The sequence below is a fragment of the Hemicordylus capensis genome, chromosome 3 (genome assembly GCF_027244095.1).
Source record: "Hemicordylus capensis ecotype Gifberg chromosome 3, rHemCap1.1.pri, whole genome shotgun sequence".
Classification (NCBI taxonomy): domain Eukaryota; kingdom Metazoa; phylum Chordata; class Lepidosauria; order Squamata; family Cordylidae; genus Hemicordylus; species Hemicordylus capensis.
The window spans coordinates 165,788,700-165,802,192 of NC_069659.1; the positions used below are offsets into that span (position 1 = coordinate 165,788,700).

The 13,493-nt window shown below is 42.7% G+C and overlaps 1 protein-coding gene across 2 annotated transcripts in view; it reads left to right on the forward strand.

Annotated features, from left to right (window-relative positions):
• The window catches only part of HS6ST3 (heparan sulfate 6-O-sulfotransferase 3), a 367,579-nt gene that overhangs the window by 2,142 nt on the left and 351,944 nt on the right, over positions 1–13,493 (forward strand). The window lies entirely within an intron of this gene.

A 13,493-nucleotide genomic window follows, 5' to 3' on the forward strand; every position in this document is an offset into this window, starting at 1 on the left:
GAAACAATGTTATACATGCGGATTTGGCTCCTGAACCAAGGGCAGATACCCTATTTTTTTCTTGCTGCTATCAAAGCTGATGGTGTGTCAGTCTGTGCAGACATGCAGTAGAGGAGTTGATGATAAGGAATCAGATGTTACTGTTCTTACTCACTCCTTTCCCAGGCTCTTCCTGGCTCTTTCTTTCTTTTCTGTGGAAGGAAAGAAAGCAGTTGGGTAGCTCGGTTCCATTTCCTCCTCCTGGGCAATTGTTACAGGGAAGGAAGGAGGGTGGGCAGGAATCACTGTGTGGCCTGGGAACAAGTTGGGCTCTCTCCCTCTTGCTGTCCCAACACAGCAGCTAAGTCTGGAGGAAGAGAAGTAGAAGAGGCAGAGGGAAGCTCTTTAACAGGCAACTCAGCAGTCTCCAACTCAGATGCAGCAACAGTTGCCACCAGGACCACCAGTCTCGAGTGGCTGCTGCCACCTCCTCTAACGCACCCACCAGCAGCCTCATATGGCAAGTGCTGTAAAATTGTAACAAGTTTACAGTTGTAAAGTTGAAACAAGGTAGCAATTTACAAAATGTCTTAAGTGCCATTTGTCTTAATTTGGAGTGTCTTAAGTCCTGCCTGTACTTTGCTAAGCAAATAACATAAGTGTGTCCTGATAGAGTACTATGTATATCTTTAGTGCTTAATGCACAGAATTACTGACTTTTTCTGTCTATGTGGATGGAAAGCCTTTCCTATTCAGGTACCTGGGCTCAACTTAATATTTGAAAAAATTCATGTCTTGATATAACCCCAACACCTTCTTATCTCTCAAGCTATTATCCAGTTTCCCTTCTGCTTTTTGCTTTTAAACTATTGGAGTTGATTGTGCTTGCACCATGCTTAGAATTTATATTGTCTAATGTTTTGATCCTAATCAGTGTGGTTTTCATTCTTTCCATGGTACTGAAACACTTTTAACTTCTATTACTGACCTTTTCTTTTGTGTAAACAGTGCCACCTGTTTTCAGTTCTCATGTTGGCTACTTATTCTGCTTTTGAGACCATTGATCATACAGTTTTTTTTGTCGTCTTTGCATAATCTTGGCTCTTGTTTTTGCTTGACTTTCTTTGTATTTTTCCAGAAACTCTTACTGCCTTTCTACCAATCAGTCCTTTGCAATCTCATTTCTGTTGGTGTTCACTTTCTTTTTCTGTGTTGCCTCTTGCACAATTACCAATTACCTTTTTATGTTGATGATTTTATTAGATTTTTCAGTTTTTGATCTTGCCTTATCAGTTGCTAATCTTTCTGCTTGACTTGCTTCTGCCTCTTCTCACTTTCTTCACACTTCTGTAAGTTAAATTTATCTAAATGTGTGAGCAGGGGCGGGGAGGGGTAACCTTTTAATTTCTTTAACTCTTGATGCTGTTTTTTAAATTTCCTCTACTCTACATGCTAGGAATTTGGGTACGATTTCTTCTTCTTCTTTTTCCTCCTCCTGTTTACTATTAATGGAACTGCTCCAGAGTGCTGGCTAAACACTCCAATGGGGTTTTTGGGCTAATGTGGGGAATAACTGTGACTATATATGGAGCAGTCCACCACAGTATCAATTTAAGCAAAGTTTTGGTCTGGAAAATGATGAGGAGGTGGAAGTGCAATACAGTCAGATTTATTTAAGGATAAAAGGTGTACAGGAAGAGAAAAAGTGATTAGGCAAAGCAGTAATAACCGTAATCTCATGTAGAGGTGTTTTAGCTTAAGGTCCAAATTGTCAATGAATCATCTTAAGGCTTACTGGAGAAATGCAGGCTTAAAGGAGGAAAGAGAAGGGAGTGAGGAGTTTTAAAAGGATAGGAAGTTATTATTACTGGTCTCGATCCATTGGTGCATTCACTGCACTTGCAGGGAAATAACTGTGCGGACTTCCTTGCAGCGGTATTTTATTTATTTATTTATATTTATTTAACACATTTATATACCACCCCAAACGCAAGTTTCTGGGCAGTTTACAACAATACAGTAGAGCAGAAAGGCAGGAAAAAAGAGGCAAGTAGCTCAGCATGACTATTTGCTGAAGAACCAGCATGGTATAGGTCAATGTAAGTGTGAGTGCAGGGTCCTTTCTCCTTGGGTCTGGGGAAGGTTCTGAGTGGGTGTCCTTGAGTATTGGATCTGGGATACAAATAGGCAAATTCATGCCCTGGGGCAATGCACAAGCCAAGTGCCCTGGCCAAAGGGGCTGAAACTCATTTGGTACAAAGGCATTCATGTTTGTAGGAATTCATCAACTTGGGTATCATCCAGGGTAACAAAAGGTGGAATGGTTTGGAAGGAAGTGTATGTTTGAACAGGTGAACTTAAAGCTTATCTGCCAACCAGGATGTCTCCAGGTGGAGAGAGAGATTGGTCTTTTGAATTTTAATGACTTCTCCTGGTCCTTGCCAAACAATTAGTGTGTTGATAGTGGGGTGGAGATATGCCATGCTTATCTGAGTTTCTGAGGAGAAGATTAGAGAAGCTACTTCTCTTTTCAAGAAGGGAGTTCTCTATTTCCCTTGTGAAGGTCTCTTTGACCTGGGATCTACTTTGCTAGCTTTCTTCTCTTTACAAGCAAGGTCATGGGGGACTCCCTACAGTCATCTGTTATTCTGACCTTGGGCAGTATTGACCCATGTTTGCTTGTGCTAAGCTACCTAATTGCATGGTTTGCCAAATACGGGCATGTGCAAGAGTTCACAATCCTGTGACCTCAGGTATCGAAGATGGAGGCTATGAGCCCACAGCTCCAAATCACATGGGGGGGGGCTAACTGCAGCCCCAAATTAAGCTGTTCTGACAACATTATAATGTGGATTTCAGGCCTGTTCTTTAAAAAATGTCATTATCAACTTACTAATATTTCTAAAATGGGTTCTTTCTGAAGACACAGTTTAGACATTTCTTTTTAAATTCTACGTATTTTGTCTTCACCCTATTCTATCACAGCTATCATTCTATCTAAGCTTGATTATTGTAATACCTTTCTTGTCTTCCTATATCTATTATTCATTTTGCAACTCATTTCATTGTTCTTGACTTTAAATGTGGCCATATTTCTCCTCTTTTCCCCCCTTTACATTGGCTTCTTTTCCTTTATCATGTCTATTTAAAAATTCTGCTATTTTTTAAAATGGATTTTTTTTTCTGTCTTGTATCTCCAGTAACTCTACCATCCTTGAGCTTGACCAAGGATTGCACTTCTTTCTCCTGCACTCATCCATTTTATCTTGTAGCACATTATCTTTGGATTTCACTAACTCCAGTGCAGACACTTGTGTGATTCAGTCCTGCCGAGACATTTTCTCTCTCCAGTTTTTTCCTTCTCTGATTTGCTGTAATGTTAGCTTAGCATCTCTCTTTCTCTGCTGCCTTTCTTTACCCCCTTTCCTTTCTTAAAGGGAGGCTTGTAGGCCATCTAGGCCAACCCATAGGGCTGAGAGAGATTCCTGCCTGCAATCTTGGTGAAGCTGCTGCCAGTCTGTGAAGATAATACTGAGCTAGATAGACCAACTGACTCAGTATATGGCAGTTTCCTATGTTCTGTGTTCCATTGCTCTAGGCAGGAAATTCAGAGCTATAGCATTTCCAACTGATAGCTGACAAGCCTCACCTTGAAGGCCTCCAGTGTGCCTATCATGTTCACTCCTGGATAACTGGTTCCTCTGTCAGACATTGTCATTAAGAAGCTTCTTCTAATGTTCAACTGAAATCTAGCATCCTGTAGCTTAAGCTGATTTGATCTAGTTCTCTCCTCTGAGGCAGCACATAACAAGTCTTTGTCTTCTTCATGTGACGTCCATTCAGGTATTGGAAGGGTGCTGTCATCAGGCGAATAGTGGATTTGCTGGTGGCTCAGTGACAGGTTGCAGCTTGCCTTCATGGCTGACCCCCTGCCACATATCTGCCTGTGCCAGCTGGGCCCCTTGTACTTGCATCAGATGCATACTGATGCAAGGGACATGGACAGCACTAGGCAGGAGGATGCATAGCCCTTCCTGGCTGACTGGTGCTCTGTTTGCTGGCTGGTGTTGTTTCTCTCCCTTGCTCTGAGCCAGTGAACCAAGTGCTTGCTGGACGGAAGGGACCAATGGGCTACATCCATCTCTCCCAGACGGAAACTGCTGTGTTCACCAGCTGGGTATTCTGTCAAGCTCACTCTGCCTTGCTTGTGCTTCCAGCCAGCAAGGGGAGGAACAAGGAGACACCATAGTCACTCTCTGGAGGAAGGGGACACACGGAGGCATTGTAGTGGGCCCCAGCAGCCCAGGGATGTTTCTCCCCTCTCGTCCATTGGTGGCTATGCCCCTGGCTATCATGTCTTCTCTTTTACAGGCTAAACATATTTGATTCCATCAATCTTTCTTCATAGGACCTGTTTTCCATAGTCCTGATAATCTTCATTGCCTTCTTTCCAATTTGTCTAATCCTTCTTAAAGTGGAGCACCCAGAACTAGACTCAATACTCTAGATGCATTAGAGGGGAGAGGGGATTTTGACAATCTTTCTTTGCTTCTGAAACTTGCTATGCATCTCCAAAATATGTCCTTGGCAGTCATGTAACCTTCAGGGACATGTTTTCAGGAAGCACAATGGGCTTCAGAGGGAAAGGGATGTCATTAAACACCATTCCCTTGCCCCTAGTGGAATGGTGCAATGTCCATCTAGATGTCTGCCAATGAATTCAGTTAGTAGAGATGCATTCCCATTAGACATATTAAGAGGCAGGGAATTGTCTCAAATAAGATAAGCAGGGCAGCTGGTCAGTAGGGGCAGGAGGGGCTGTGCCCACTTCTCACCAAACAAACACACAAGGTAGCGAAAGATCAGGCTTTCTGGCAGCCAGCCATCCTTCCCAAGCAAGGAGCTTCCTCCAGCCCCTCCTCCCCATGCCTCTAATTTCCATTTTTGTCTTACTGGCTAGAACAGCCTGCTAATCAAACTCTTCCAGCCAGTCTGGTTCCTAGGGGGTGCCAATCTGGCATCCCCCCCCACAAAGAAATTTTTTAAAAAGGTAGAAAATATAGCCCCTAAAGCCACCAGGAAGTGTATTTTTTGCCCAATTTTATTTGCTTTGGGGGGCTATGTCAGCCTGGTGGCCTCTAGGAACTAGACTGGCTGGAACAGCTTGATTAACAGTCTGTTCTAGCCAGCAAGACAGAAAAGGACGATACAGGCATGGAGAGGAGAGGCTGGAGCAAGCTTGCTGCTTGGGAAGAATGGCTGGCTGCCAGTAAGCCAGAGGTGCACCTAGGTAATTTTGGAGCCTGGACCTAAAAGCCTTTGGAGGGCCCCCTCCCCTGCTGCAAGTTAAGCATTGATCCCCTGCACCTACACACACACATACACACACTGTGACACATGGAGTATTTTTAACACATGGGTTCCTGAGGGGACCAACAACAACTGAACTCATAATAATGTAAGAATATAAAACAGGTATATTTATGCCAAAATGTATTAGCAGAATTATTTCAACATACAATTTAACATATTTGCATCCCACACATTTCTTTCCCTGCTCCCCCACTCTGTCTCCAATGCAGAGGTTATGCCTGGCCTCTGGTGCAGTTCACAGTACACTGGGCCAGGCGGCAACACCACCTGGGGCCCCCATGGGGTGCAGAGGCCCAGGACTGCAGCCTGGAAGTCCAGGGGTAAGAGAGCACCTCTGTGGTAATAATAATAATAATAATCTTTATTACGGTTGTTGACCAGCACAAGTTGTAAAACAGTAATACTATACAGTAAATGCAATATGAGGAAAGTGTTGCAGTATTACGGAGATTAAAATTGATGTAGCATTAAGACTGAGGGGGAGGGAATCTAAAAATACAAAATTTTAAAACATGATATAAAACACAAACAGAATAGATAAAATGCATGTAAGCTAAAAAGGACTCAGCCAAACACTTTGTTTCAGTCAAAAAGCAGTATAAAATCAGAACAAATTTAAAAGAGGGGATAATCAGCATTCTATGGGGTCCTGCTCAGCACAGAGTCACTGAAAATGCTAGTAAAATACTAGTGAAATAGATTAAAATAAAAGGGCAGCTTATTCCTGCTTATTGAACAATTACAACTCCAAACACAGCTCAGCTCCCAATCTGGGAGGAGATATACAATTCAGGGGCTCTATAAAGTGTTAGCATTGAATTAGCTACTTTTAAGCTGGCAATACCTATCCCCACATGCCCAGCTACAACTAGCCGAGATATGAGTACAAATTGCTCTGGCATTGTGTCGTTTATTTGTCCATTTTTAGGCTCTTCCGAAAGCGAAGGGCTGCACTGCAAAATTTGGCTACCTGTCTAGTGGAAGAGGAATTACTTCCTTCCAGGAGCCTGGCAGTCATCTGAGGTAGATCGAGACCTGGGAATTTGACTGTCAGAGGGTGAATGAAATCCCGGCGCAGGTCTCTGTAGAGCAGGCATTCCAATAGTACATGGGTAACTGTTTCAACTTGACCCTCGCCGCATGGGCAAAGCCTCTCCCCATAGGGGATCCCTCTGTATCGTCCCTCTAAAAGGGCTGAAGGCAAGGCATTACATCTTGCCAAGGTGAAAGCTTTTCTAAGAGGGGGCACCTCCAGGGCAGTAAGATAGGGTGCTGGGGCCAAGCAATACCTAACTGATTCTTGGCACTGAAAATCAGGTACCCTTGCCATGTCTGTCTGTCTCTCAATATCCTCAATTCTCTGTTTGATGGACTTCCTAGCTGTCTCCAAACTTTGCGTGAGCAGGGCGGACTGATCGAGGCCCAAAGAAGTCATCTTTTGGTTTAGTGAACGCTTCCAAGTCGACTGGTATGAGTCTGCTAAGACTAGGCGGCTCAGCCCTATCTCTGAGGAATGGACTCTCAGCCAATAAAACAGCGCCATTTGCCAACATCTGGCCTCAACTCTAACGAGGCCCGCCTCCAGTCTGAGCCTCACATTGGAGGTGCATTTAGGGGTTTGAAATAATGCTCTCAGAAACTTGGACTGCACCACTTCTAAGGGGAACAGATCTGTATAGGGACCCAGTTGGGCACCGTATAATAACTGTGCCAATGGTTTCGCCTGAAAAAGTTTTGGTCGCGGGGATAAGATGCCCACCCCTGGATCTATAGAACTGCAGAATAGCTCGGGCGCTGTTTTGAGCGGCCTGGGCCACGTGCAAGGCATGGGCTCGTCTTGAACCAGATGAGTGAACAGCTACCCCCAAATATACAAAGTTTTGGACCTGCTCTATCCTTTGTCCATCAATTTTCCAGACCCGTCTCTTGGGTCTCCTAGCAAAGGAGAGCACCTTTGTTTTCTGGTAGTTGATACTCAGCTGTTCAGTCTTACAGTAGACTGCCAGTGCCCCTAAGGCCCTCCTAAGCCCAACTGGGGTTCTAGCCAAAATGGCCGCATCATCTGCATACAGTAGCACTGAGATACTTCTTCCAGCTAGCTTCAGAGGATGGAATTCACAACTATCTAGCTGGGTCACCATATCATTGATGTATAAATTAAACAGCAGGGGCGCCAGCACGCATCCTTGCCGGACCCCCTTTCCAATTGGAATAGCTCTAGTTAATCCTCCTTGCGGGTTGTACCTAATCCTCATGCTTGGTGATGCGTGTAAAGCTCTAATTAGGGCTAGGAGTCGCCGATCAATAGAGGAAACTCTCAGTTTATCCCAGAGCCTGTCCCGAGGGATTGAATCAAAAGTGAACCTAAGATCGACAAAGGCAACATGCAAGGACTGAGCGTATTTCTGTGCTAGATGATGCAGAACAAAACAATGGTCTACAGTAGACCTCCCTTCTCTAAACCCCATTTGCTCATCTACGAGAATGTTGTCCTGAGCCATCCAGTCCCTCAGCTTCCCATAGAGATGTTTAGCATAAAGCTTACTAACTGTACTCAGAAGACTAATCGGCCGATAGTTGCCTGGGTCGCTTCTGCACCCCTTCTTGTAGATTGGTACAATGATGGCCAGGCCCCAGTCTTTCGGTATACACCCTGAGCTATCAATAGCAGTAAACAACGATGCAAGCACCGGCGCCCACCAGTCTATATTAGACAAGAACAGCTCTGGCGGGACCAAGTCCACGCCAGGGGCCTTGCCAGGCTTCAATTGATGTATTAAGTCAGAGACTTCTGCTATAGAAACGGGCGGCCAGTCTGGTAGTGGCTCCTCATTGAAAATGAAGGGGCCTGAAAGGGTCCCTTCCTCCCAGAACAATTTTCGAAAATGCCTCTCCCAGAGCTCTGGATGTATGTGAGCATCAGGCGTTAGATGTCTTCCGAGGGGAATCCCTGCCACAGCTCGCCAGAAAAGGGACTGCTGTCTTGATTGAATTGAGTGCAATAACAGATCCCAGGAAGATTTCATATAGATTCGCTTTTTCTGTTTAATCAGCTGTTTATATTGCTTTTTCTGGAGCAATAGTTCTTGGGCTGATGTTGCAATAGGATCTAGCTTATAGGATTGGTATCTTTCTAAAAGATGGTGTCTGCACTCCACACACTCTTGGTCAAACCATGGTTTAGAAGGTCTCCATTGACCTTTGGGGGATTCGCGCTGTTTATAAATGAGATGTTTTTGCAGTTCCAAGGTAATGGAGTTATAAACTTGTATAGTTTGAACCGGGTCCAAGGGATCAAGCATATCTTGGCTCAACTTCTGTAAATGTTGCGACTGAAGAAGAGTGGAGATTGTCTGAGCCAAAGACTGAGACCATCTGGTACGACAGCAGTTTTCCTTTATCTTCATAGCAGGGGCTGACTCCAGCTGTTTGAGGCCTGGCAGGTTTTGCAGGAGCAGACTAACTGGATGGTGATCACTTTCCACTTGTGGGACCACCTCCAGACTAGGGGAGTACTGGGCCAGGCACCTCGAGATAATAAAATAGTCAATGGCACTCGCTCTCCTCCCTGCCCAGAATGTCAACTCTGCCGGATGGTCATTATCTACTGAGCCACCTCTGTGGTAAGCCTGCAGTGCTGGCACAATATTCCATACCTCTGCTCTCAGAGAGATGGGATATCTCAGAGAAGCTAGTGGACTGTTCAAAACAATCTGAGAGAACTATACCTGGATGTACATCCTCAAACTTAAGGTAAAGCAAGTGGAAAATGTGTGAATATTTTGGGGCAAAGGGATTTTGCCATAGATATTGTCTAAGTTACTTGTATGGGGCATGCTTCTCTATGTGAATGTCTCTATGTACTGGCTTGGGGGTGGAGTCACAGTTTGTTTGTCTGCCTCTTACTTGCCTTGAATTCAAACTAAGAGATTCTCCCTCTCTCTGTATAAAAGACTGTTAGTCTGCTGTTTTCTTGGCCTATGTTTAGTTTTTCATAAATATCAAACTCTTGTTTCTCAGTTAAAGTTGGCTTCCTGTTCAATTTATTACTTATAGAGGATAAGTAATTACTCTGCAACATTGAGTTAGTTCAAAGACTGTTGCGGAACTAATTCTAAGCAGGCCACTTAACTGAAATGGGAATTGATATTTTAACCTTGTGTCCCTCAAGCACCCAGTTTCCTTCATTTCTTTAAAACAACTTTAGAAATAGAAAGTGCACACTTCTTTAAAAAATGGCTTGTCTATCCTCCTTAAAATGTCTACTAACAAAGCAATGTTGGGTATATGATTTGCTGAAACAAGTTATTAAAACTCTTTGATCATTACGGAAACATCTTTGATAGTTGGACTAAAACGCAAGTCACAGGGTAACAATGGAGGAAACACTCGTTAAAATTCAGACTAGTGCTTTGGGGAAGGGAATGTTTTTGACATTCTTTCCTTCTCTCTTGAAGCCCACTGTTAGTCTTGAAAATATGTCCCTGAGGGTGGCATGACCCTCAGGGATGTATTTCTGGGAGGCACAGTAAGCTTGAGAAAGAAGGGGAATTGTTGCAAATTGCCCCTTCCCGATAGTGCAGTACTAGTCTTGATGTCGGCTGCTATCTTTGATGGTTGTATGGAACTGCAGATTTTGATTAATTGAATGAATACATATATTTCACAGTTGCAGCACAGACAATGTAGGATTTGTTTTTCTGCCTTTCCTTGATTTATTTTAGTGAAACAAGTTCAGATTTCAGTGAAACAAGTTCAGAAATATGCTACTATATGGCACTCAGTATCAGCATACTCAGTTTTAGAGTTGCTAAGGCTCAAGCCTGGCTTGAAGCCCTGGCTCCTAACACCAGGAGTGTGAGCTGGTTGTGGTGAGGGAACCACACTTTGCATGTGTTCAGAGGCTCAACCCTAGTACACAATCTGCATATGTAAAAAACAAACAAACAAACAAAAACCCCCAAACCCTAGACTTGTGTTATCAGTTGTTCTAGCAGTGTTTGTGACATGTCAATCCATATAAATTCAACTTAATGGCACATTTTGCTCTTCCAGATTTGTTTTTATATAGAAAACATTTAGGAAAAGATCAATACAGTTCTGTGTAAATGTAGTAAATATCCACAAATATAGTATACCCATCCTTTTCATTCAAATTGTAATTTACCTTAAGTTGACCTTACACGTGTATATTATCCTGTACTTTATCATTCCAGAATAAAATAAAATATTCTACATATGAATACAATCTGTCTGAGTCTCCCATACACTTACCATATTAGTTGATTTAATTGAATGCACTATGCACATTTTTTTATCCCTGTCTGTAGCTAATGGCTTTCCTGGCTGCTGTTAAAATGTGTATCACTATTTCAGTATCCTCTGATAAAACAATAGATTTGACAAAACAAAATAGAACTAATGGCTCTAATGGTATATTACAATCTGTCCATCATGTGCTGAATTGAGATCCAATCAAAGTGGGTGCACTTTGTGATCCAGTGCACCTCAAAGTAATCTAGTACACCCTGTGCTATCCAGAGGTGCACCTAGAAAATTTTGGAGCCTGGACTTAAAGGCCTTTGGAGGCCCACACCCCTGCTGAAAGTTAAGCATCATCCCCCTACACACATACAATATGACACACACAGTATTTTTAACACATGGGTTCTTGAGGGCACCAACAGCAACTGAACCCACAAGAATGTAAGAATATACAACAGGAATATTTATGCAAATATTCATATGCATTAGCAGAAATTACAACCCGCAACTTAACATATTCCCATCCCACATATTACTTCCCCCACTCCCTCCTCTGGCTCTAAAGCAGAGGTCACACTTGGCTGCCCAGCACAGGTCACAGCTACGCTTGGCCGCCTGGTGCAGTGTGGTGACCACAGCACCCAGGACAGACCAAGGAGGATTTTGGGGGCCCAGGGGGTATGGAGGCCCTGGACTTCCGCCTGGGTTTTCCCCACAAGCATTGCAAACCTGATGAACTTGTTTGGGATGGGATCTGATCTTGATCATTTTGATGATACACAGCTCTAATATATGCTTTTCTTGGCTTTTATTTTCCTAGTTGTACCCTACCTGAAATTAAGCCTGAAGGGCTTCTTTCTGTGTGCGGTGTATTGTATCCCTGTTTCTTCCACAGTAGGCATGTGGATATGTGCTTTCATAGAGTCTTGCAATACTTGCTTACCATCTAAAAGCAAAATTGTTGTGGCTAATAGCTTAGTTGCACTTATTTGCTAATGTCTTCAATGGCTAGATTTTAGGACATTCTGACTTGAAGAAATGATTCCTAAGAAATAGTGGGGTTTTTTTTGTAACACTTCATTAAAAGCTTAGATATTTGTTTGCTTTCATAGATTTAATGGACTTCACTTTTACTGTCTGAAATGCATGGTAAACTCAGTGATTTCAGCCGTCAGAAATAACGTGAGGATTATCTCACTCCATTACTTTCCTCCATTATATGTGTGAGGCTTGTAGCACTGTATTGCTTCCAGAGGGGAAAAGAAAGCAGTATTTTGTGTTTCATTTGCTAAACAAATGAGTTATAAAATGAGGTCCCTAGTCCATGAGCCCCTGAGGTTATTTAGTTTGTCATATCAGTTTGATGCTTTTCAGCGATGACTGTGCCTCTAATGTTTTCAGGCGCAGAAAGCTACACAAATCATTGCTTTGCAACAAATGGATTATGAAACCATTTAATAAAAAGGTTTATTGACAACAATAAAGATTGCACAAAACTTCTTATGTACTTTTTAATCACTTTGGTTATTAAAAGGTGTCTTCAGGATTGCTAAGACATCTCTGTGGACGGTGGCTGATATCCAGACTAGGTTCCTCATGAGTATTCCTATTGAAATTAATAAGTTAGTAATGACTAACTTGTCCTATTTTCAGTAGGACTACTCATGAGGAACCTTGTCTGGTTATAATTAATTTAAATTATAGTTTAATAGTTGTGTTCTGGCGAATTCTATTCAACAAAAGTTCTAAAACCATGCAAATAGTGACAGCTTTGAGGGCCAACAGCACATCAGGTGAGTATACCACAGTAGTATTTATACTACCTCTGATTTATTAAATATGTACAAAGTAGAGAAAGCCTTTACTATTGGGATTTTTAAGATTCCTGCAAACTGTATTTTAAAATGGGTTGAAGGAATACTTAGAAATCTGTTGTACCTCCTTTCATAAAACTTATCTCAAGGTGCTATAGAAAAGTTTACAGTAGAATTCCATAAAATCATGTTCGAATATTAAAATCAATTAAAACCATAAAAACACCACAAAGCAACAGTGATATAAACAATACAGAGCAGCTGGAAAGGAGAGACTGCTAACCCCTACTGGGTAAAATAGGTTCCTCGGCTGAACGTCAACAATACATAAAACCTTTCTATAGCAGTGGAACTTGTGCAGTGCTGCCCTTTGTTCAGCTCCAGAAGGACTCCTTGAAAGAGCCTTCTCAAGCCCCAATGACAACTTGGAAGGTGCACATGGAATGCAGGGAAGTGTGGTCCTTCCCAGGGCTTTCCCTACAAATCTCAATGGGGAAAGTGTTGGGAAGGACTATACTTCCCAGCGCTCTGTGTGCACTTTCCAAGATGGCACTGGGATTTGACAGGGTTCTGTTTCTGTTAAAGGCCCCCCTACCAGTGCTGGGCAGGCCATAGCACTGCATGGAGGTCATTATAGCTAAATATTGGAGAGCTCCTGCCCCGCCGTGCACCAAAGTAGCAATCAATTGAAAAATAGTAAAGATCATTACTGCAGGGTTTCAGTTTGTTTCCTTGTGGGAGTGTTCCAAGAGTACCTGAACTTTATAAAGACTGGACTTTACACAGATCAGTATGAACCATAAACTGCAAAAAGATTGCTTATATAATATTGTGGAAATCTGTTTTTTAAATGAATATTTATTTTAGTTCTTGTGTTTGTGAGGAAATAAAAACCATGAAAAGATAGGGTTGTAGCTGGGAACTGGAATTCCACAAGCACAATATGACCTGAGGAATGTTGCCTGCTGACCTGTTCTGGGGTCTTTGCTAAGGTGAGGATCTAGGTGCTCCACTGACCTTGGAAGCTCTGAGGCCCAAGACACAGAACCTTGGTTAGTGTCC